Below are 24,820 nucleotides of genomic sequence, written 5' to 3'. Positions count from 1 at the left end.
TCCAAAATATTGGTAATATATTTTCTCTAACTACGCCAAAATTTTTTTCCAACCTTATCCCTTTTGAATTCCATCCCCAAAATAAACTTTGTCAACCCTAAATATTTCATTTCAAACTTCATGGACAATTGGGATTTTAATTATGAAAATCATTTCTTTACTATTTCCTATAAACAACATATCATCTACATATAGATCAATAATAAATATCTAATCACCTTTAGCTTTATAATATAGAAAATGATCTAATTTATATCTCATAAAACCCAAAGACAAAACATATGTATCATATTTTTGGTACTACATTCTGAGTGAGTGCTTCAAACTATATAGATAATTTTTCAGCTTACATACCAAATGCTCTTTGCCTTTTTCTATAAAATACTCTAGTTGGGACATATATATCTCTTCTTCAAGATCACCATGAAGAAACATTGTTGTCACATCCATCTGCTCAATATAAAATTAAGGGCCATTGCAAGTGATAATATAAATCTGATAGATGTTAGCTTAGCTACAAGAGAAAATATTTCTCCATAGTCAATCTCTTCTTTCTAAAAATGCTCCTTCACAACCACTCTTGCCTTGTATTTGTCAATCCTATTGTCTAGATTGTACTTATTCTTAGACACCCATTTATATCTCACGAGATTTCTACCTTGAGGCAAGGGTACAAGATCCCAAGTTTCATTCATCTCTAAGGGCTTCATTTCATCCTTAATGACGTTCAACCAAGAATCTAAATCTAGCATATTATTGCTTCTTTGATAGTCCTAGGCTTATCAACATCTATAAGAAAAATGTGGAAATAATTAAAATTCAACATAGAATAAACAAACCTCTCTGGTGAATAACCGTACCTATTAGTTTTCCACCTCTCTCGAGTAGATCTCCTCATTCCTATGGTGAAACTTCCCAAGGTTCAACATGAGGTTTAGAATCATGTTCTTCTTCACTTGTGTGACTACTCTAGCTCTCTTCATCCTCATTCTCAGGTAATTTTGGATTCTCATTCTTACCTTCATTTAGAGTTTGAAATACCTCCCATTTGGAAGCTATAGGGATTTGAACTACTTCCTTTCTCTCTTTTGTCTTCTCTAACTACTTTAGTGAATGTTGAGATAATGGGTGTTGCACACATTGCATAATATTGTTATATTTTATTATTTTATTTTGTTATGTAATGTTGTGCTTAGATGGACGTGCAACATGTAAAGATTCCCATGGAATATTCTTGATGAGTTGTATTGTAACATTGTGAAAATATTTGATGTAATTATTTAATATTGGGGAAAAGAATTAAATGCCTAATATTAAATGTGGCGTCAGTGGGTTAGGTAGCACATGGTTTTAGCACATGGTTTATGTAATATCACTTGGTGGTTTTGTGGTACTTGCTACTATATAAGTACCCATAAGGGTAGTTGTTGTATAGAGAAGAGAGAGTGACAAGAAGAAGACAAAAGGCAAGAGTCGAGCAGGACAAGGCTTGACAGGTTAGCCAAGGGAGCATTTGTGAAGGTTGAATGCATGGCATGGGATGTGTGGATTCATGCTTGTTCACATAGTTTGCTTAGTTGTGGCTATGGCCATGAAGGCTTCCATGGTTGTATGGCAATGGTATTTTTTGTTGAATAATACATGATGATGGATGCTTTTGGAGGCTGGTTTTTTCCCTCAATGAGGGTTTCCCAGGGTATATCTTGTGTCACATTTTATGGGTATGTTGTCTATTCTCTTGCATGTGGATTTTAATTTCGTATTTATTTCAGATCTATTATGGGTTATGTGGAAACGGTTATATTCTTCCTTGCCAAGTTTCCTTACAAGTGGTATCAGAGCTATGGTTTTATTATTGTAACCCTAGATTGAATCCATGGGAATGCATGAGAGGATAAAAAAAAAAAAAAGGGGCAAGATATATGAATGATTTATTGTAGATCTGAGGGTTTTGGGTTTGCTGTTATGATGGGATGTTAAAAGATTTGAGCATGTGAAATTGTTGGAGAAAAATATTTTTTCGGATGTTTCATTTAAATGAGGGTTTTGGGGGTAGCATGTAGAAATGACCTCCTGGGTAAAAACAAACCTCACCATTGGATCCGGGTCAACATTTCCATAAAATTTGATATATAATATGCCCTAGTTTGGCCATGTTCAGAGGAGATGAAAGAGTTTTTTGGTTTCAGCCCATGATGGCCATCAAATTTAATCCCGTCGGAATTTTTGTCACTGAAAAAATTAAAAATGAAAAATCGTACTGAAAATGGTAAAAAGACTATCTTAGTAAAACAGCCATAACTTTCTCTCAGAATATTGGATTTCAGAGTTCTTATAGGAGTTGGAAAGCTAATTCAGAGCACTACAACATGGTGTAGGTTTGGTTCTATGATTTTAAATTTTTTTTAGGTTTTAAGAGCCCTAAAGTCAGATGTTGTTTATTTTGAGCATGAATTGGGGCATAACTTGGGCATACGGAGTCGGATTTTGGACTTCGAGTAGACAACGGAAAGCTCTTGGAGAGCTCTACACATTGGTTCAGATTTGGTACAGGTTTGACATGATTTATTTGTTGATATATTGATCCAAATAGTTTATAGGTATATTTTGACTATGGTAACATTGTGAGTTTATGGCATTGGAAATTTAAGATTTGATGTCATTGTATACTCAGTTCATATTTCAGTTTGGTCTCATGATGATATGGTTATCAGTGTTTGGTTTGGATATGCATGATAACTTAATGGGTCTACAAGTTGTGCAGTGTTGTAAGCGGTCTATAATTACAGGTTGCATTTATAGCTTGGTTATGGGTTGTCTTTGCCCATTGATCTTTCATTATTGATGCATATTTAGATTGGTGGCTTGGATTTGGGTTGTCTATGCCCTAAGTCACATGATTTACTATTTTCTTCATGTAGAAGGGATGAGATGTTGTTACCAGGTACAATCATGGTGGAGGATTGTGGTTGACTATGCTGACAGGTTGGACATATTTAGAGCCAAATGCTCGGTTCATCGATGTGATCATGGTGTCATGGATTTTGGCATGACATGATTGGTTATATAGGTACATCCTTGATGTTCATTAGCTTGGATTTCTAATTCAGTTATGGTGGTATATCTTCTTGGTTGAGGATCATGGTTATTTGGTTTCTTTTGAGGAGCTCATGATGTGCACTTCGAGTTCTTTGATGGTTTGATGCCTTGGTTGATTCTCATGGTTAGAAGATGGTTTTTTCATCATGATGTCATGGATAGCTTGGATACACGGTTTAGTGGGAGCTTGTGACAGTGATGGGGTGATAGTGCAGGATTAGTTCCTGGTTTGGTTTATATCTTCTTGGTTTGGAGAGGATGGATTTTATGATGCCATAGGTGACTTGGTACCACAGTTGAGTGGGAGTTGTTGGCATTGATATATTTATTGAGTGTTTGCAGATGTTGGAGGTTTGTCTTAGATCCTGTTGCTGCAAAAGCGTCTTTGACATTTGCATGGTGCACTTGGTTATCTTCATGGTGTATGGAGATGGTTCTTCCTGGTATGTGGAGATGGTTTTCTTCATGGTGTGTGGAGATGGTTGCATCTTGAGGACTCATAGGGTTCTTGGCAAAGGTGTGGTTTATGCTTTTATTTGGCATGTTATCCTTGGTGTGAGGATGGTTTCATTATTATGTCATGGTATACTCTTGATACGCATTTAGAGTTGTGACATGTTATGGTATGTTCATATGGAGCATGTTATCTCTTTAGTTGAGATGGTTAGATCATGTTGTCATGTTTATGTTTCTGAGGTCATGGTTGGAACTTCGACATTGATCTTGGTTTAGTTTCTTGGTATTGAGTACACTGATCATAAGCTGGATACTTCATGTTATTGCTATGTTGCATTTGGAGTTGGCATGGATTGATTAGTTACAGGTGCTCATGGATACTTAGAGACGGTGGTGACGCTGATTTCTCTTGGATTAGAGAAGTATTTGTTGGGACAGTTGATGGTTTCAGCAGGAAGTCTGAGGGGCAGTCACCTGATATGAACTTGAGAGGAGATTGTTCTTAGATGAGTCTTGGTTGGAGACTTGGGTATCTTGATGAGCATTCTCATTCCCCACTCTTGGTCTACTCGGTGGTTTGCTACTTGAGAGGTATAGCCCATTGTTTTTCTCAAGTGCATTATATTTATGCTTGTCTTTCATGGATATGGATCTTGAGCTATGGTACATGAGTTAGTTCTGGAGGGTTCATTTGAGAGATGGTTTAGCATTGGTTATCTCCATGTGCATATGTTGTTATGCTGGTTGAGTTTGGGAGATGGTTTTATATTGGGCATTTTCCTTGGATTAGGAATGGTTATTCCTTAGTTTAGGAATGGTTTATGAGTTTGATCTTCTTGTGAGAGGCTTACATCCATGATTAGTTATATGGTATGCTTTGGGTGTTGTTGAGGCTTCTTGTTGGGGTTTTATGGAGGAGATCATACTTGCACAGTTTACATCTAGAGGTGTGTGTAGAAGGACATGATACAGGTTATGATTTGCATGGTTTCTCTGGTCTTGGTTATCTTCCTGGATGTTCAGTTTTGCTTACATTGGATTTGAGATTGGTTGGAGATTGTGATCACTGGTTTGTGCTCATGTATGTCATGTGAGAGATGACATGGTTATTCCTTTATCTCTTTCCTCTGTTGGTTGTGGTGAACTTGGGAGACTATTGGAGACTTGTTATGAGAGTTGTTCTTGCAGGATATTAGTTTATGTATTGTGGATGTCCCTGATACTACATGGATTCACTTCTTTGAGATGTTTTTAATGGATTGGTTATAGATTTGACATTATCTTTTGCAGTGGGAGCTTCTTGGTATATATGTGGCAGGTATTGCTCTTGAAGCTTGTGATTGCAGGTTATAGATTGGATATGTTGGTGATATGAGATTCACTTGTTATACCTTTGAGGTATGGATAGTTGGATGGGTTTGGCACTTGCTGTGGGTGCTATTTCAGCTATGGATATTTTGAAAACTATGGATAGATGTGATTACCTTTGGATCGGGTTATTTGTGCTTGGCATTTCAGTTGGTACAGGATTTTATGATCTTCTAATGCGACAGGTTGGGTGGTTTTCTCTTTGGATGGCTTCTATGTATGTCCAGTGGGAGTGGCATAATAGGAGGTGAGATCATTCGTGTTCGAGATGCTGGATACTTTAATTTTTTTGTGGGTACCAGGATGAAGCACTTGGTGTATTTTGATCCATGATGGTGGATGTGCTGGGAGGGATTGTTCCCTTGTTCATTTATGTGGCTACGGATTGACCCTATGCAATGTATACAACAAGTGGGAGATTGTTGAGATAATGGGTGTTGCACACATTGCATAATATTGTTATATTTTATTATTTTATTTTGTTATGTAATGTTGTGCCTAGATGGACGTGCAACATGTAAAGATTCCTATGGAATATTCTTGATGAGTTGTATTGTAACATTGTGAAAATATTTGATGTAATTATTTAATATTGGGGAAAAGAATTAAATGCCCAATATTAAATGTGGGGTCAGTGGGTTAGGTAGCACATGGTTTATGTAATACCACTTGGTGGTTTTGTGGGACTTGCTACTATATAAGCAGCCACAAGGGTAGTTGTTGTATAGAGAAGAGAGAGTGACAAGAAGAAGACAAAAGGCAAGAGTCGAGCAGGACAAGGCTTGACAGGTTAGCCAAGGGAGCATTTGTGAAGGTTGAAAGCATGGCATGGGATGTGTGGATTCATGCTTATTCACATAGTTTGCTCGGTTGTGGCTATGGCCATGAAGGCTTCCATGGTTGTATGGCAATGGTATTTTTTGTTGAATAATATATGATGATGGATGCTTTTGGAGGCTGGTTTTCCCTCAATGAGGGTTTCCCAGGGTATATCTTGTGTCACATTTTATGGGTATGTTGTCTATTCTCTTGCATGTGGATTTTAATTCCGTATTTATTTCAGATCTATTATGGGTTATGTGGAAACAGTTATATTCTTCCTTGCCAAGTTTCCTTACAGTGAAATAGGTTTCATTTCACAAAAAATAAAATTTCTATTGTAGAACTCTTTTTCAGTGAGTGGGTTACATAATTTGTATTTCCTTACACCAATTTTGTACCTGATGAAAATACATTTTACCACTTTTTATCCAACTTGGCCCTACTCATTTCAAGTACATGAGCATATGCATCACACCTAAAGATGTACATAAATATCATAATGAGAGCTTCTTACCAGACCATGCTTCCATAGGCATTTTATTGACTAGTGTTATTGTAGGAGAATGATTCAACAAATAAAACATTGTAGCCATTACTTCAACCCAAAAATTTTGCTCCAGTCTAGCACTTCCCAACATGCTCCTTGCTCTCTCCATCAATGACTAGTTCATCCTTTTTGATACTTTGTTCTGTTGCAGATTATAAGGTGTCTTCTTATGCCTCTTAATGCCATGATCTACACAAAAAAATTCAAAATCAGCATTAAAAAACTCACCACCATTATCCATCCAACAACATTTAATCTTTCTCCTAGTCTAGTTTTCAACAAGGTTTTTAAATTCCTTAAAATGATTGAATACTTTTGATTTATTCTGCAAAAAAAAAAAAGAATGTTCTTCTCAAATAATCAACAATAAATGATACATAATATCTTGAATTAGATAGAGAAGGAACATCCATGAGACCAAATACATTAGAGTGAATATAGTCCAACAAACCTGAATATTTTTTAGAACTAGAATAAAACTAAACATGAATTTTCTTTCCATAGATGCAATTTTCATAGAAATCAAATTCAAGGTTACAATCAACCTATCCATCAACAAGGTTTTTATTGTTCAAGGTTTTTAGACCTTTCTTAGTTATATGGCCAAGCCTATAATGCCAGAGCATTGTTTTCTCAGTAGGAAGTTTAACTTCCACATAATTTACACCATGTCTTTCCATATGAGAGATAGTAGACTTTAAATAGACGTTATTATAACATATAGGTTTGGCATCTAACTTATACAGCGTTCCAATGCATTCACCCTTAGCTAAAAAAATAGAACCCCTAGTCATCTTGTAACCACAACGAACAAATGTTAGCTAAACTCTAACATCATTCAACTTACAGAAAGTAAATTTTGAACCAAACTGAGTATTTGAAGTACTCCATCAATTCCTTTTATGTGTCATCAAGGAACTAGATTCTAACTCTTGCTCTTCCAACAATCTCCAGTGTAGAATCACTTTTCACAAAAAGCTTTCTGCTATCATATAGTTCATACTTTGAGAACCACTCATTATGTGATGTCATGTGGAATGATGCTCCCAAATCCACCAACCATACATCATCAGACACATGCACTGCCAAGGCCACTACAAAGGAATCAATGTCACTCTAAGAAGATTTAGTCTCAGAAGTGTAATCCATCTTCTTCTTTTTCTCCTCCTTACAATCCTTTTGAATATGACCTTTCTACCCATAGTTTCAACATTTCACCTTGGACCTTTTTCCAAGAGTGGCAGATCATTGCTTTTGAGACTTTGACTTTATGTCCTTTTTCTTACTTTTGTCCTTAGATCTACCTTGTATAGTGAGAGCTTATTTGGTCTCTTTAGAGGATCTCCTTCACATTTCCTTTAACAAAAGTGTAGCAACTACATTGTCCATTTTAAACTAGGTAGTCGTGCATCCAATGACCATTACCAAGTGATCCCATGAATCAAGCAAAGAGCACAACAATAACATGTAACACTCTTCTTCTCTAATGGACACACCAACATATGTAAACTATGAAATTACCATATTGAATGAGTTTAGATGATCTACCACAGTCATTCCTCCATTCATCCTCAAAGAGTACAATTTCTTTCTCAAGAAAATCTTGTTTACCAAGGATATTTCCTAATAAATGTCTCCCAACTTATTCCACAAGGAATGTGTGGTTTTCTCCTCATGGTCATTCAATAAAACTAAATCCTCAAGATTCAATCTTATGAGTCCTCTAGCCTTCTGATTTGCTAGATCCCAATCTTTATACTTCACTCCTAAAGGTCTATTGTCAAACACATCGATCTACAGATCTTGATTGACTAGCATATCTTCAATTTTAACTTTCTACAACTCAAAGTTTGTGACATTGAACTTTTCAATGTCCACTCTTCCTAACATACTAGTCATCTCAAATTTTTAGAATTTTTTTGCAAACTCCCACTAAAATAAAATTGGCACAAAAAACCAAACCCTACCCATCAAGGGTAACACAACTAGCCAGGCTCTGATACCAATTGTTACGAAAGAAATAGTCAAGAAACACTTTCTAAATGCCAAATGATACGGAAATAAGCAACAATAAATTCCAAAGATATGCAAGTAAATGGAATAGAAAACACACAACATCTAGAGGAAACACCAAATTTAATGTGGGAAACCCTTTTAGGAAAAAACCCATCATCAAAACCCCAAGAAAAATTTTGTATTATTGAAAAAATTTATATACAACTCTAAATTTCTCACTGGCTTAGATTGCCTTCACAATCAACTTGATTTTCAACATACAACTCTTCACAAATCTTGTAGTTATTCATGCATTCTACAATTCATTGCACAATTCGGTAAAGAAACTATTATAGGAAAATTAAGGTCTCTACCAATCCAAGTGTCAGCTCCTTTGATGTCAAATACTCACTTTGGCATCAAGAATGAGTCACACTCTTCGGTATTGGTGAGTCCCTCTGGTGTCAGACACTCCCTTCAACATTGTGAATCTTTCTTCACCTCGGGAATCCTTCTTTACCTCTGGACATTCCCTTTGCCTTGAGACATTCCCTAACCTGAGAATCTTTCTTCACCTCGATAATCTTTTCTTTTCCTTGGGACATTCCCTTCACCTTAGGAATCTTTTAGTGTACGATGTGAGAATTTCCTACATCATATGGTGGTATTGTTATACAGTGGACTCTCACTTCGTCACTTCTTAATAGGGCATCCCTACTGTCTACCTAATTATGATCCAAGCATCATGGAATGGTCATTAAATGATATGTACTTGATGGAGAAATGCATATATAATTTGCATGATGCAAGTATGGAAGATCAAATTACTGGTCAATGATGTTTTACATAGTCTACCTATGATATTGAAGAGGGAATTGATCTGTTAAAAGGAAACTTAACTTTTCACCAGTTAACAAAAATTGTAGAAAAGACAAAGATAGGATTATTATCACTTAATGTCAATGTTAGTTGCATTGCTTATGATGCAATTGACAAGTTGGTGGTACTATATACAAGAAGTGTTACTCATTAACAAGCAACCAAAGCTAAAATAGATCTTAATAAAGTAGTAGGTGGGTGAGCTATAATGGATATTGACCGCATAAATAATTACCCAAGGTAGAGGTTGTAGGGGTTAGTAATAGTAATGTTCCAGGTACAAACTACAAAATCATAAATGCTTGCAATAATTTGGTACTTTATAATGATTTAGTGCAAGTGGTGAAGGTGTTATCAAATATGAAGTGCATCCACATGGCCTTAGGAATAGAGTAAATTTTGTAGACACTAAGCATTACATTGTGATTATTATTTTTCTACGAGTTGAGTTAAATCCTTTAGTGTTTAATGATAGTGTTCCATTTTTTTTATACTTTGTTAAGGGGGGAGCCTAGGAGTAGGATTATGTGATGGAGGATTGCATTTTGCACATGTTGGAAGTTTTGTTTGCAAAAACAAATTAATGGATATGAATGTTGTGAGTAAATTATTAGGAGATGAGTTTTATGACTTAGGCATGTTTTAGCAAAGACTAATTTGTATCATTTGCTAACAAATTTTGGTGATTCTCAAGTGTTTGATGGGCATGGTTCTAATATGAATTTAGAAGTGGAACGTACGAGATTCATAGCACATGTCTATGCTGGTTGGACTTCAAGGTGGAGATTGTTGGGAATGTGAAGCCCAACAGTCGCACAACCTTTTGCATTCCCTTCTTTTCATCTTCTAGTTGAACATGGTTGTGTATATACATGTGCATAGTTATGCATTAGATATTGGTTAGTGAATGATAAAAGACAATTCCCTGTTGAGATTGGATGTAGCCACAAGTTATGGTGAACCACTATAACCATTTGTGTCTTGGGTCTTTGATTAATTTTCTAGTTTATTTTAGGGAATAGCCTACAACACAACGATATATCGTGAACCTCTTATCTGAGAGGTCTTGGATTTGACTCTACATAAGCTTAATAAATAATAATTAATAACATCACATAATAATACTAAGTCTTAACTTCGACCTCTTATCGATAAATAAAATTTCTAGTTAATTTTTAAGTTTTAGATTAGTTATTCTTATTATGTTTCTTTCTCATTTTGAATCAACACCAACACATACAAAATAGTTATTGTATTTAAATAGTTATTGTATTTATAAGAGAAATTTGAAAAACACCATTATAATTATCAATTAGATCAAGCATGACATGACTAAATATATTATTACTATTATTTTATTCAAAATTTGAATATAGACCCTTAAGGTACCAGACAAATAACAAAATTCTCCCTTTTTTGTACAACCTAGTTATTATTGATAATACAGATCACACTTGGCGAAGGAAAACTTAATAATATGTAGGAAACAAATAAAGGAAATGCAAGATGATTCGTGAATTAATAACGTCGGGGATGATATATGGGAGGATCATGCTTCAGCTTTGGCACTCTTCTTGGTGGAAGGAATACCAGACATGTCTTCGAATTCAAACGTGGTATCATTATTATGTTTTGACTGTTCCAGCTTCTCCCCGTCTCCCCACAGAGCGTACGCCTCCTCCCCGTGTGCTGCGTCGTCTCCAATTTCCAGTGCCTCATCAGGCATCCGCAGCGGTACAATCGCCCGAATCACCACGCATATGATGCTCGTCACCACCACGTTCAGCACTATGATGAACAGCGCAGCGAATATTTGGTAGAATATCTGTACGGGACCTGTGTGCGAATACTTATGTGCGCCCTTATGTGTACCCCTGTAGTACTTGGGGTCGAAACTGTATACAAATCCAATGGGATTCGGTTGTTTGTCCTGATCAAGGGCGAAGAAATATTCACAGAGTTTTGGATGGGCGAACAAGCCAGAGAGAAGTCCTCCGAGAAGCCCCGCAACAGCGTGGGTGTGGAAGACGCCCATCGTGTCGTCCACCTTCTGCAGAAGCGCCGACCGTTTGTGAACGACCATCATTGTGAACCACGGCACACTCCCCGACAGCATCCCCATTAGTACTGCTGCCCATGGCTGCACTACTCCTGCACAACCATTGTGCCCAGAGGCCGCGTAATTACAATTAGAATGAGAGATGATAAAATGAAAAGAGAGACGAAAGACGGAATGAAGATCAGATGTTGTGATAACAATAACAAGGGGATGCGGTTAAGTCGAAGACAAGACAGAAAAAGAATTTGCACCTGCGCCGGGAGTGATGCAGACGAGGCCGGTGATCATGCCCTGCACGGCACCGATGACGGAAGGCTTGCCAAAGAACATCATATCGAGGAAGAGCCACATGAGCAGACTCGTGGCGGCGCAGATGTGCGTGTTGAGCACGGCCAAGGAAGCCACGAGATTGGCGGCGTAGGGAGCTCCTCCATTAAATCCCGACCATCCCAGCCAGAGCATACCCGCGCCTCCCAGCATCAGCAGCACGTTGTTCGGAGGAAATCTCTCCCGATCCTTTGTCAGCCTCGGCCCAACCTGCGATGCACATTATAGGAAGATCTATAAACAAGGCCATAGCAAAATGAAGAATTTATGTTCGTATAATTACCCAGTAGGCGGCAGTGAATCCTGCCACTCCCGACGAGAGATGGATAACGTAACCTCCCGCGAAATCTATGGTGGGATAGACAAGGTGAAAGAATCCAACCCACATGGTATAGGCGCCAATGGAGTAGGAGAAAATGAGCCACAAGGGTACGAACAACATCCATGCGTGGAAATTCATCCTCCCCAGGAGAGAGCCGGCGATGAGAATGAGGGTGATTGCGGCGAAGACGAACTGGAAGAAGACGAACGTGGCGTCGGGGAATCCAGTGGTATTCAATGCTTGCTGGAACAGGAAATGTTGGCCCAAAGACTTAAAGCTCGGCATCCCCCAGAAGTGTGGAATAAGTGCGTCAGTGGGATTGAAGGAGAGGTCGAAGGCAAAGAGGGCCCAGGAAACTAAGACCGCGGCAAAGGCGTAGAGAGCCATGAAGGCGGAGTTGACAGCCCACTTCTTCTTGACGATGCTCCCGTAGAGAATGACGAGGCCAGGCACCGACTGCATTCCAACAATGGTGGCCGCTGTCATCTGCCACGCGTTGTCTCCCGTATCCAGCCATCCGGGCTTACCTGGTGTAGGCTGATCGGCCATTGCTCTCTTCTCTAGCCTTTCCAATCAACACGAGAGCGAGTGAGATGAAGAATTGTTAGGATGCCTTGAAGCTTCATTAAACCCCATTAGCCTTATAAAGCTTCAGCTTATTGAACATCGTAATAGTTTTCTTCGTCGAGGTGAATTTGTCGTTGGTTTTTCCACATTGATAAAAACAGCTGGGCAACTCTCAATCATTTCAATGCTCCCTCCTCGTTTTGTTTGCGAGCTTACGTATTGTATGGACGTTATTGATTGATAATATGGCAGAGGAACAGGCTGTGATGAAAACATCAATGCCCATAGACGGAGTTTCTACTGCATCCAAGCATTTACCGCTTGGTTATGTCACGCATGCAATTAGAAACTGTCTAGCAAGTTCCGTCGCGATGTCTCCTTCAATCCATGACAAGTTTTGAGATAAGATCGGCACAGCTCAACTATCTGTTGTCTTGTTCTTTTAATTGATTTAGTCTGCAAATTAATTAATCTTGTACTGTTTCTAAGGGTATGTAGGACAATAATGAGTTTATAGAGTGGCTCTTTCAGGTCTTTACAACATTTACATTATTTAGTAATATATTTCATGTGAAAATATGCTGAAAAGGTGAAGTATTGTAATGGTAAAATTTATATATGTTTTTTAATATTTTAATTTAACTTTTAATATGTTTTGAGTGGACGGCTTAAGCATTATATATTAATACTTTAAATTGCTAGACTAAAAGTATTAAATAGTTAAAGTTGGCTTACATTTTTCAAGCATAATATGTTCCTTAGTGTGTGATGTTAAAGGGTTGCATGTTTTGAAAAGTGTTCAAGTAGATAAATATTTTAACAAATGACATTAATTCTATGTAAAGTTGGATCAATTATCTATATTATTCACTTACCTTCTATGCATGTTTCTATATACCTACCATCCGTCCCTATTCAGACAAGTTATTAACTATTCATCATATCCACTTGTATATCACACTTATGCTCTTACTGATTTAATGCACACTATATTCATGAAAATTTAGTCCCTTTTCAATTTAAGTAAAAGTTCATGATCATGAGGTTGTCCCAGTGATTGGGGATTCATCTTACCCCAATTACATTTTTTAAATTCATAACTACCCATCATTTTCCTTCTTACCTAATGTCAACTAAACTCAACTTTGCATGATTTGTTTTGATGTCCTTATATTTAAGGGTATTCAATGAACCCATTCTAATAATATCAAAATTATAAAAGATTAACAATACAATTCATATTTACATACTTCAATTGTTGCTAAAAAATGAGTTCGTCTCTACAAAAATCAAGAAGAAGCACACTATAGGATTAGAAACTATTGCTTTTTATAATTATTCCAATGTCCATAGATAGAGATTTTGCTACTTTAAAATATTTCTAAAAAATCTTAAAAAGGCATGTCCTAGTGTTGGACTGTTATTCTTAGTTAGCTCTGAAGAAAATTATGAAACATAGAATGAAGGTTCTCAAGAACTACTAAAAGATTTGCAAGATTCCTAGGAAATAGTTATTGACAAGGGTGAGACATCATCATCAAAGTTGAATAGCTTCTATGCAAATCACTTGATGAGAGCCTGAAAATGCTTCCCATGGACATAATTATCTAGGAGTTCACATAAAGTATTTAGAAAAATTTATAATTCAAATATTTATCAATATATTGTATTGATAAAATAAAAAAATTTCATGTGACCCAAGAAATCTTAAAGATTATTATGAGTAAACAAAGAACTACCTTCTTCATCTTGGAGGAATTCATCACATAACCCCAATCTATCTCTACCTATATACAAGGACAGTCTAAAGTGCAAGTCACCTTGCAAAGATATGAAGACTTTAGATGGATAAGAATGTTCATGATAAAAAATTGTTTGCAATTACTTAGTCTTCATTTTCCATTTTTACATTATGTAGTTTTCTTAAAATGAGGTTGTTTTAGGATCCATGATTAACATTAAGATGGGGAACCTCCCAAAAGTTGTTCTCAGGACTGAGGGGTCGGAGTCTTCCTATTGGACTCCCTTGTGGAAAGAATAATATCCTCCTTTAATTTATGCTTGGTGGGATAATTTTTAACATTTAGGCCTTTGATTGAGATGGTCATTAAATGGAACAACAACTGGAAACTAAAAAGGAGTGTGATGGTGTTCACACTATGAGGATTGAAATGCTTCTTCATTTTTTTCTCGGAGAATGATGTTAACTTGGTTATGTCGGGATTTTGGAGCTATAGAAAGCACGCTATGTTGTTGTCTCATTGGAAACCTAGGTTTGACACAACAATCAACCTCCTCTACATGGCCCATATTTGGGTTCATCTTCTAGGGCTTCTTCTCAAATTCTAGGGTGAAATAATCCTCAAGAGGATTGTTAACTCATTTGGCCATTTCATCACTCTTCATGAGGTAACTAAATCTAAGTCTCAACTAGTGTTTGCAAGGATCTCAATTAATGTCACCATTAATCAACACTTTCCCACATCCATCTCCCTTAACTCAAAGTGGGGAAAGAATATCTAGGCCCTAGTTTATGGAAATGTTGCACCCTTCTGTCAAAGGTGTTCAAAATATAGTCACATGGACCTAGACTACAAAGCTACCCTTCTAAAAGATAAGGCAAAAGTCTCATCCCTGATATCTTAAAGTTTGGAGGCATTGAGGTGGGAACTACCTCGACTACTCCCTTGATGGTAGTGCAACAAGAGGTCACTAGAACCACCCCTTCAGTGGAGGTACAACATAGAATAGAGGTCATTTAAGGAGATGAGGAAAGTTATCCCTTTACTAAAGAGACTAATGACATTCTCCTAACCCCTATATCCACCTTACTAAGTTTAGGGGAGATAGGAATGGAGCAAGGGAAAATTCCCAAATGACCCCTAGTGGTAGTACTGGACATAATTGAGAAGGAAGGAGAAGATCTTTTAAAAATAGTCACTCCAAGTTGGAATGGCCTTGTCAAAAAGTATGGGGAACTCCTTATTTGGCTCTCCCATCTTGTGGAAGATCTTGGCAGGGGACATGGAAATGGATTCCTTAACAAAGGTCTCATTAGAGGTGCAAAGTGTGGATGATGATGGAAGCTAGGAAGAGAAGAAAAAAAACTCACACTAATCCAAAGGAGGATGTGGGAAGTGATTGCCAAGGTGGGAAGACCTAATGGTAGAACAACTAGAATAAATGTTATAGAGATGGAGGTTACTAATGGAAAGAAATTGACCTTTGAAATTTTCCATGGGCAAACAAATAAATAAAGGCCCTATCCTAGAATATAAGGGGTATGAACAACCCCCAAAAGTTGTTTGCAGTTAAAATTTTGATTCTCTGAAATAAAGTTAACATCTCACTTCTCCAAGAAGTGAATATAAAGTATGATAAATTTTCTTTTATTGTGAATAAAATTTGGCATGGTGTTACCTTCCATTATGTAGAAGCTAATGGTGCATCTAGAGTCATAGCTCTCTTGTGGAATCCTGATGAGTTTTTGGGTAAGGTTATTTCCTTCTTGGATAACTATCTAGTTATGATGTTTGACAACCACATGATATCTCCTAGCTTCTACTCAACAGCTATGCACTTAACTCTTAGGTGGGGAGGTTGTTTGATTGGGAGGATATCCCTAAGGTTTTTAACTCTAATGGAAATTCCAAGGCTCTTTATATGGGTGATTTTAATGCCTCCTCTTCCCCTCTGAGAAGTTGGGTAGATTGATGAATTTTAATGACTGTGTATTGGACCTAACTTTAATTAGTAGGAATGAATTGTTGGATCTTAAGATTCTTAGCTCTAGGTACACTAGGTCTAACAATAAAAAAGGGAAAGACCTCATCCAAGTCATATTGGATAGATTTCTTTTCTCCGCTGGTTGGGATATCTCCTCATCCTCAACCCTTCATTCTCTCCCTCGTATGGCCTCAGACCACTCCCTTATTCTCCTATTCTAGAATGAAAACACATGGAAAGGACCACATCCCTTTTTTTATGAGATAATGTGGCATCCCATCCTAGATTTAGAGATAAGGTGTTTGAGTGGTGGAATATTCAAGTGATGGATATAGCTATGTTCAAGTTGGCAAAGAGATTGGAAAATATATAAAGGTAGATTACTAAATGGAGAAAGTCTTCATTTGGGAATATCTTCAAGAAAAGGGGGGTTATTGAAGAAAACTTGAACCAATTACAAAAGATAATGGAAATTGGGAGAGAAAACATTTATCATCATCTAGAGGAGGAGAACTAGAGGAAAAAATAGAAGAATAATATCACTAGTGAGGAAAACTTCTAGAAGGAGTGTCTCTAGAGTCCAATGTTTTCTTGAGGGAGATAAAGATACTTCCTTCTTCCATAGATTGGTGTCTTCTCAAAGAAAGAGAAGTACTATCACAACCCTCCTCGATATAAATAAAGCCTCCTTATTTAAACCTAAGGAAATGAGAGGATGGGTTGCTCAATTCTTTGAAGAAACATAGGCTATCCAGAATGTTAACATTGACTTACAGGTAAGGGACAACCTCAACAACCTCATCCCAACTATGTTCAATAATAATGAGAATGAGAAACTCCTTCATCTTTTCACTAAGGTGGAGGTCAAGGTAGAAATATTCTCTATGAAGGCCTAGAAGGCTCCTTGGCATGATGGATTCCCCCCTATGTTCTTCAAATTTTTCTTGGAACTTATTAAAGGTGATCTTACCAAAGCTATGAAAGACTTTGTTAGAATGGGTAAATTTCTGAAAAGCCTAAACAAGACATTTGTTATTTTGGTGCCTTAGATCTAGGAGCCTGAGTCTCTTGCAGATTTGAGATCCATAAGCTTGTGTAACAAAGTTTAAAAATTCCTTTCTAAGGTTCACACTAACCACATTAAGGACCTACTAGATAAGTTCATAAGCCCCTCACAGAAAGGATTTGTCCCTAGCTCAACAAATCCTTGATGCTATAATCTCAACTCATGAAATAATTCATTCTATAGACAAAAGAAAAAGGTCAGGGATAACCCTCAACCTAGATATTTCTAAAGCTTATGATTGGGTCAATTGGAATATCCTTCTTATAGTCATGTCTAAGATTAGCTTCAATAGGAAGGCTATTGTGCTAATTTAGGCATTGATAGGTTCAATCTAGTTTTTTTTTTTTTTTTTTTATGGGATTCCTTGGGAATATTGTTTCTTCTAGGAGGGGTCTTTGTCAAGGGAACCCTCTCCCACAATACATTTTTATAATGGTAGTAGAGGTCCTAGGGGGAAAAAAAAATTCTAAAATGGAGGTAGGGACCATTCAGGGAATTAAACAAGACACTTCTCTCACCCTGAAGGTCTTACAAAAATCTATGGATGACACCTTTCTTTTTGGGCTCTCTTCTATTATAGAAGCCAAGGTATGGAAAACCCTTTTGGACCATTATTCTCATGTTTCTAGCCAAATATTAATTTTGATAATAGTTAAGTGTACATCTTTAATACTGGATCTTCCTTGCAAAAATAGGGTCATTCACATTCTAGTATTTCAAACAACTTCCCTCTTAGATACCTATGTGGGCTCTTGGTCATAGTTCACAAGGTTAGCCAATAGTTCTAGAGTTCAATATTGGAAAGCCTTCAAAGTAAGTTGGAAGGATGGAAAGGGGAGGTCCTCAACATTGTGAGAAAACTTCATCTCCTTTCTACTTCTTTGCAAGGAATCCCTATTTACTCCCCCTCCATCTTTAAAATCTCTTCTTCTACGGTCCTCATTCTAGAGAGGATTCAGAGAAATTTCATGTGAACTAGTTTGGAAGAGAAAGTAAGGATTAGGCTAGTCAACTAGGATATTATCTATAAACCTAATGTCTTAGGTGCTTTGGGTGTAAGAAAAGTGGGGACCTCAACAAAGGACTCCTAACTAAAACTGGTTGTTAAGCCAAATACATTAAAAAATCCCCCTTCACCTCCCATGTATTTGACTAGGACACACTAATACATTAGGGGTGGATTTGCGATGGCAGGCAGATGTAACGTGTATTTGGCATTTTTTTTCAATTATAACCTGACAACGTTACAATTACGATGTTAATTTTTTATAATGTCGCAATTGTGACGTTGTCAGGTTATAAGAAAAAAAAAAGGTGCATTGGTCACAATGTTTAAGCTTATATGCATAATGTTTAAGAGTAGCCAAAGAAAAATTGTGAACCAGATCTCCCAGGGCCGGGGTATTATCTGTATTTCCAAAAAGACACACACAATTGCACTCAACTGAATCTTGGAGGCTCTTGGGCTTACATAAAGGGAATCCAAATAATCGAATTCACTCTGGAGTAAAGCTAAATTTGGAAAAGATGTCATTGTAGCTCGTTTGGATGAAGGTAAGAGACTTATCGTAAGAGCATTGAAAGTAGGATATTTATCAAGTTACCAATTATTTTATCAAATAAATAACTAATTAGAGTTGAAATGATTTGGTCTCTATCAGGTGTTTGGCCAAAATCTGCAAGCTTCCATGATGAAGGGCTTGGCCCTATCCCATCTCGATGGAAGGGTTTCTGTCAAAGTGGTGTGAACTTCACCGCAACTGACTGCAACAGGTATCTGCATCAACACCAACATTTCAAAAATTTACCATTAATGTGCTTGAAATTTTTGCTTATCTACGTTTTAAAAATGCCCTTGCACAGAAATGTTTTGGCATTGTTGCTTCTCTTTTTGCGGCACATGTGTTTTGATAAATATTATTGTGGACCAGGAAATTAATTGGTGCCAGATACTTCTACGTGAGACATGAGACTAGAGATGGGCATTTCGAAAATGGAGATCTTGCTACACCACGAGACATAGAAGGGCACAGATCTCACACTCTATCTACGTCATTTGGGAATTTTGTGAAACATGCGAGTTTGTATGGATATGTTGAAGGGGTTGCAAAGCTAGGAGCTCCTCATGCGAGAGTTGTAGCCTACAAAGTTTGTTGGAGCAAGGGTTGCGTTGCTACAAATATTCTTGCAACATTTGAGGCAGGCATTGATGAAGGAGTAGATGTATTCTCTATTTCTCTTGGCTCAGATCCCCCTCAATCCTTGGTCATTTGGGTAATTTGTATTTTTGAAATCCATCGACTCTGCAATCTATGGCAAAACCAAGGCATTTGGTAATGGACTACGATTATGTTCCTATTTGAGTACATAAATGAGATGAATTGGAAGGCTTTTGTATTGGTAATTAATTTTTTTGTTTCTTGCATGACTCTTAGGAAGATCAATCATAGTTGACTTCTCTCCTATTATAGACTTTTGTGAAGCTAGGGAGAATGGTTTCAGCTTGTTTCATTTCGAAAATGTTTTGTTTTACTTTAGTTTCCTGATATTTTCCTTGCACATGCTGCCCATTATTTCTCATCAGCATCGTTGATAGCACATCACAACATGTGCAGAATCTTGAGGTACCTCACTTGCCATGGTTTCGCTAAGTTTTTCTTTTTAGAGGAATCTGCACACATCTAGATCAGTTCTTATGCTTTAACAAATTCTAGGATATTTATGTTATTATTTGTTAAGGTATTGGTTGTATGGTGATATCTATGGTTATTTTCATTTGTGATAATGTTGTAATATTTAGTATTAGATTCCTTATTTGAATTTTGAAATTACTTTTTTCTTCTTTTCTCAGTAATGAGATTGTTTTATTTAAAGTGAGAAAAAAATTATATTGCAGAAGATAAACCCTAAGTAATCATAGTTCAGGTTAGTGGCCATCTACCATTATGGAAAACCAAAAACCACCATTTGGGGACCATTACTTCAAGTATAATAGTTATACACAAGAAATTTAACATTCTCCATGTCATCCCAGTAGCTCAAAATAGACATTCCTAGCCCAGCTACATAAAAAAAAAATGCCAAATACACATTACATCTACCCGTCATTGCAAATTCACCCCTAATGTATTAGTGAAAGTACATATGTGGTGGTTAAACATTAGCTTGAAACTTGTACACTTAAATTCTTAAGTTTCTACCTTTGTGGCATGAGAGAAATCATTAAAGTGTATGTTATCTTCTCATCCCATATTGTAATTCTAGATTCATACTACTTTTAGAAAAATAGAGGTTGGGTGATTGAAAATGTGTTAATTATTGGTGCCCATGCCATACTTAATTGATTGAAATGGGTCTTTCAATTATGTGGCCTTCTCAATCCTTCTAAAGGATTTAAATCTCGTGTCTTTGAATCTCATTTCACACAGACCAAGTCTTCATCATAATACCAGAGCTCCTCTTCTTGCAAACTTTAGGCCTGGATAGGGACTTTCTTGAAAGTCAAGTGGTTCAACAACAAAAAAGGACACCAATGAAGTCTAATACTCTGGTGGATGTTGATGATCCTCTCTTGATTCATTGCCAAATCCTATCTTGAGATAGTAAGTAGAGAAAGGTGGTAATGGAAGCTATTGTGAGTGGTTATGTTGTGATGGTAAGTTTTTAGTAGGGTGTGGAGCATGGTTTGATTCATTCTAGTAGGGCTTTTGATAGTGTGAGTGGGGGTCCACTAACTAACCCATTTTCTAGTGTGTACATGTACATCTCTCTCATTCCATCTTAGGAAATTCCTCATTGATGACCATGTCATCATCAACTTCACCAAGGAGGGGATAAAGCATTAGTTCATGTAATGATGTTTGGGGATCTTGTCTCTTTCTTTATCTTTTCTATGCCATGTTTGTCCTATTTTGATCACCTGGTGATCTTTTTTCCTTACGACATGTAAAGGGTAGAATCTTGAAGGATAGGTGTTTGTCACTATGGGGATCTTACTTATCAGATGATGGGACTATCTTGGTATCCCAATTTTGTACTTCTTTTTTAATGTTTAATATAATTATATACCATTACCAACCAAAAAATAAAATAAAAAGAGAGCATGAGTTTGAATAATAAATTTACATTTCCCAAACCTTTACATTATTTTAATCAAGCTATCTATAACAATGATATTGATTTTACTAATAGAGGATAGAAAATATTTAAGAATAATTATTTTCTACATAAATAATAATCATGACTGAATCTACTCTTCACAAATAAAAGCCTAATCTACACTAAAGTAATTATTGATCCTTAAAAAAATAAGGATTTTCACACTTTGAAAGTTAGTCTATAGATGCAAATCAATACGTGATGGATATGTAGTCATTAGAACCAAGTCTCCATGGTAATTAGTTGATTATGTTTGAATCTCAAATGTAGGATAACTCAAGTGGATGAGTTGGAACATTAAGGAATATTTTTTATTAGGGAAAAACTAGTCTTTGAAGGGGATCCAAAACCCTTTACAATAAAATTTTTAAGGGGACGTGGTACCCCACTAAAATAAATAGCTACAATAGAAAAAGTATTACAAGACAACAACCCAAAACAAGAAAACAATTGACAACTAAAATAAAGTTAAACAAAGATCCACTTGCCAAAAGTTAGCACAACGTTAAAGCCACACATAACATAATGATTCTATCTATCAAGGAGACCCATGGGGTTTAGAAAGGCTCCCTGAACCTCATCATTGGGTTTTGACTTGGCTCCCATAGCCACTACCATGGGTTTTAATATGGCTCTCAAAAATATCATCACCCACAACCTTAGAAGATCAATCATCAAAAATCCAACTAAAACTTTGGGGTTTTGGAATGTTCCCAAATTTTGAATTGGATTGCACAATTATTTTGATAGGATTCCCAAGTCTTTTAAAAATCACATACCTCATAGAAATGATTATTAGAAAGTTATTTGAAACTCTAGGGTTTAAGAAAACTCCCCAAACCTCCATGGGATTTATTTTTGATCCCACAACCATAATGGGATTTTTAGAGGATCTCCAAAAGAACACAATTTTTTTTAAAGGATCCCCAACCCTTCAAAATGGGATTAAACTTGGCTCCCATAACCAAAATGTCACCAGCAAAAAAGAGACCCCACCAATCATCCATAGTTGTGATGTGTATTTGGCATTTTTTTTCAATAAATTCCCTATGTGAGCAAAATCATGACTGATTTATCATATCTCTATTTTATGCAATCTGAGACAACTTTTCATGGTTTTGTTTGATGAAATACACATGGATTCTTTTCCATGGGTTCCTGCAAAGAAGAGGGAATATAATACACCTTTTTCCCCACCATCTATTTGAATTTGGGGTCTTGGTCCACATTTTATATTATAGATGTATTTGTACAAAGTTACAGATTACCCTAGTAAGGGTTTGGACAGCTTACACAAAAAGTTGAATATCTTTTCATCCACATAATGGAATTGAGTGCTTCACAAACCAAAATAAAGTAGATTTGACCCTCTATCATCTACAACAAATGGATCATCAGATGGGTACCAATATTGCTAGAAAAGGACACAGAAATCAGACTTCTTTTTTACTGATCAAAGTAAGGATTATGCAAGAAACCTTGTTTGCATTGATTGCCAAACTTCATGTATCAATATGGGTCCCTTTGTTTTCTCATTACAATATTATTTAAACTTTGGCTTAAAAATATTTTTTTCCATTACATCATTGGTCTAAATTATCGATGTAATTTATTGTACTTATTATGTCCTGCTAGGAACTTAATTAGTTTTGGCCTTTAATCTAAGCTTGAGGTGTTCTTGCATGATACTCCTGAAGAGAAGAATTCTAAAGTCCTCTTAGAGAAAAATTGATCCAAATCAATACATTTCTTCCTAATTTCTTCCTCTAGCATCCATGTGGCTTCCAAGTTTTATAGTTTGATCCATTATCAATTATTTTTTCCCATTACACCTTGTGCCTTTTCATTTTGGATTCTCTATTATCCACAATAGCTTTAATCTATGTTTCCTTTGTCAATGGTAATTCAGACACCTACTCTTCGTCATTTAGAGTTGAATATGTTTGTTTAAGACCTTCATCCATAACATCTTTGAACATGGTCAAATCTTAGATATTGAATATAGGAGAAAGACCTATATAAGGTGGTTACAACAACTTGTAAACAATTTCTCTATACTTTCCCAGGATCCTATAGTGACTAGTATTTCCCATTATAATCTTACCCTAACTATCTTTGGAAATTCTCTCCCTATTCAAGTGTATCATTTTTGTATATCTTTTCTCCTAACATTTTGGTTGGTTGTAAAAACTTCCATAAATTAGCTCTCACCTTTTCATGAACCTCTCTCATTGCTTCTATTATATCTTCAGCATGAGAACTCCTCTTATCCATACTCTTTATATCCCTAAATTTAAAATATCCTCTATATTTTTTGATATACTATCTTAAAAGGACTAATACCATTTCTCCTATTTGTCCATTCATTATAGGCATATTGTTCCTATGGTATTAATGCATCCCATTCTTTCCCATGATCATTTGTTGGACACATTGACATGTTTTTGTTAAATAACTAAGGAGGGAGGGGGGCTCAATTTTCCTCGGCTATCAAATAGGGCCTTAAAAAACTCTCAACATCTTAAAAACTTAAACTTTTCCTATATCAACTTGGTAACTATATTAAAACTTCATAATAATATCTAATTCATCTTTCACTAGTAAATTGTTAGCTTTCACCAAGTATTAGAGTAATAAACTTTTAACTATATACTTCATGTACTGAGTTACATCAACAAGAAGTATACAAAAAATAAGAATAAAATAAGATGTAACACAATAATCCACACATTTAAACACAATAATTTTTAACATGAAAACCATATTAAGAGAAAAATCACCTATGACTGATCACATCAAATTTGTATTATCAGATCTTCACTTCCTTTCCTTTACTGATTATTTTCTCCTTGTTATATATTCATTCATTTCTATCCATTTTCAACAATGCATATGTATATTTTAGCTCTTCCTTAGCTTGTGTTTAGATGTTCTCTTATACCATGATCTTCCTTCCTTCCATACCTACATATTTCATGTTTAGATCTTCTCTCCCTTTGAAAAAAATGCCAAAAAAAACTAAAAACTTTAATATAATGGTAGTTGTGCTAATAAATTTTTGTTTTAATAAATCTTTTCTTTCTTTCTTTCATCTTCTTCACATATTTAGGACTACATAAAGAGTGAACTCCTTCTTCAACTCCAAATAGATATTCCTAGGGTATATTGGTTGTAGTGTTTCTTTATTAATTTTTGGCTCTAGTTTTAACATTCCCAGCTATCTTTTTGTGTACTATTTTCTCTATTTGGTGTGTATGGTTAGCTCTGTGCCATGAATCTCCAACCATGAAACCCTAGTCTTCCATAAAAAGCTTGCACAATATCCCTAGTTTCGCCAATAAAAAACACTGCAGCTTTGCAATAAACCTGATGAATAGCTTCACAGTTTCTGAAGCCAAATGACAATGTGGATTCTTGTTCTTGTGTCTA

At 36.1% G+C, this 24,820-nt stretch overlaps 1 pseudogene; it reads right to left on the bottom strand.

The window, feature by feature from the left end:
- Positions 1-10,715: 10,715 nt before the first annotated feature.
- LOC149552468 (ammonium transporter 2 member 5 pseudogene) lies at positions 10,716-12,423 on the bottom strand (annotated as a pseudogene).
- Between the last annotated feature and the right edge of the window lie 12,397 nt (positions 12,424-24,820).

The sequence above is a fragment of the Cupressus sempervirens genome, chromosome 6 (assembly GCF_028749045.1).
Source record: "Cupressus sempervirens isolate cs-2001-9-10 chromosome 6, ASM2874904v1, whole genome shotgun sequence".
NCBI lineage: Eukaryota > Viridiplantae > Streptophyta > Pinopsida > Cupressales > Cupressaceae > Cupressus > Cupressus sempervirens.
Note: the sequence above shows the minus strand (reverse complement) of the source record. Positions and strands in the feature narration are given on the sequence as shown.